General features: G+C 33.9%; 1 pseudogene; it reads left to right on the forward strand.

The window, feature by feature from the left end:
* The first annotated feature begins 865 nt into the window (after nucleotides 1-865).
* On the forward strand, nucleotides 866-980 carry LOC126016814 (uncharacterized; annotated as a pseudogene).
* The last annotated feature ends 738 nt before the right edge of the window (nucleotides 981-1,718 follow it).

Here is a 1,718-nt window from a genome sequence, read left to right on the forward strand (position 1 = left end):
CTCCAGAGGAGGGTCTCTTTCTTCTCCCTGCCCACATCCCTATGTTCCCATCTGGGAAGGTTGCTTGAATTGATTGCAGTAAACAGAGCTTAATGGCTAAAGGACAGACTCTACAAGAGATTTCCTGGATATAAATAATGGTTCTGCCACTTTGCCAGCTGTGTGAATTTAAGCAAATTTCTTAATCATTTTATGACTTACTTTCTATATCTATGTAATTGTAGAAATAAGACTACCTACCTCTTAGGGTCTTGTGAGGATTAAAGTAATTAATGTACTAAAAAACAGTATTAGTAAGTTTTATGGTATTTGTGTTTTACTCAAATGAAAATAAAATGTTTTGAAAGTGGTATACTTTGTTAATTTATTTCTGCATCTCTTGAGAGAATGCTTTGGGGTATTCTCCTCTTCTATTCTCAAATACGTACATTTATTAAATTGGAATATTGAGTCAACTTTTTATTCCTAAATACAGTCAATTTGTCCATGGGATATTATTGACTGTTCAGTTTGGTTTACATTTGTATTTTTATTTTCATAAAGCATTTTGGTTTTTAATTTCCTTTATTATAAAGTTCTTGTCAAGTCTTTGGAGAATGGTTATGATACCTCATAAAGTTATAATAGGAGCTTCAGGCTCTAAAACAAGGATCTGGTAAAATGTGAATCTGGAAGCAAATGTTGATGCAGGATATAATACACAAAGTACAAAGGTACCAAAATGAGTTAGGAAATCCAGCACTCATGCAAGAAATCTCACCACACAAGCCTTCTACTCCTAAGAAGGAAGGCAGTTTAGTGGAAGAAGTCTGAAGAATGAGCAATCTGCCTTCCTCAGACCTCTGCTTTTATTGACAAAAACCAGGCCTCCATACCACCCTGAACGCGCCCAATCTCATCTGATATCGGAAGCTAAGCAGGGTCGGGCCTGGTTAGTACTTGGCTGGAAGACTGCCTGGGAATACCGGGTGCTGTAGGCTTAAAGAAAAAAAAAAAAAAGAAAAAAGAAAACAGGCCCCACCCTGGGTGGAAGAGGACTACCAAGTAGGGACTAATCCAATAATCTCATCACCAGATCACACCTGCAAAGTGGAATAGGAATATTGATTAAGCTGGGACCAGTAATCCAACATAAAGTGGCTTGGAAATAATTTCTTTTTATGAAAGAGTTGAGTTAATCCTGATTTTACTTAAATTTGAAGATAATTTTTCCAGAGACATTATATGAATGAGAATTTTCACTGATCAAAATTTACTGAGTCAACATTGAAACTATTGTCCATATGTTCTATTTTCTGTATCAATTCGAAAAGTTTCTAATTCTAGGAATATACTTGTTTGATCTAATTTCTAAGATAAATTAGCATAAAAATTTTTTATAATCTTACCTAATGCTGAGCACCTATAGGAGTTCTGGTAATAGATCCAACTTAAGATATTGGTAAATTACAACTTTTTATCTTTCTACATTAGCCAGAGATTTATCAACTTTATTAATCTAGCCCAAACCCAACAATTCAATATATTTATATTCTCTAGTAAACTTTTTTTTATATCTTAGATGTCTTGTGGTTATTTCCTTTTCTAATTCTTTAGGATTTTCTAACTTACTAATGCAGTTGCTTACATAATTTTTTTAAGTCTTCTTTTCTAAGATACGCATTTCAGGTTTTAAAATTTTCCTCGAGGGTCCAAAGAGATAAGTCCAGTGGGTAAGG

This window comes from Suncus etruscus, chromosome 8, assembly GCF_024139225.1.
Source record: "Suncus etruscus isolate mSunEtr1 chromosome 8, mSunEtr1.pri.cur, whole genome shotgun sequence".
Taxonomy (NCBI): domain Eukaryota; kingdom Metazoa; phylum Chordata; class Mammalia; order Eulipotyphla; family Soricidae; genus Suncus; species Suncus etruscus.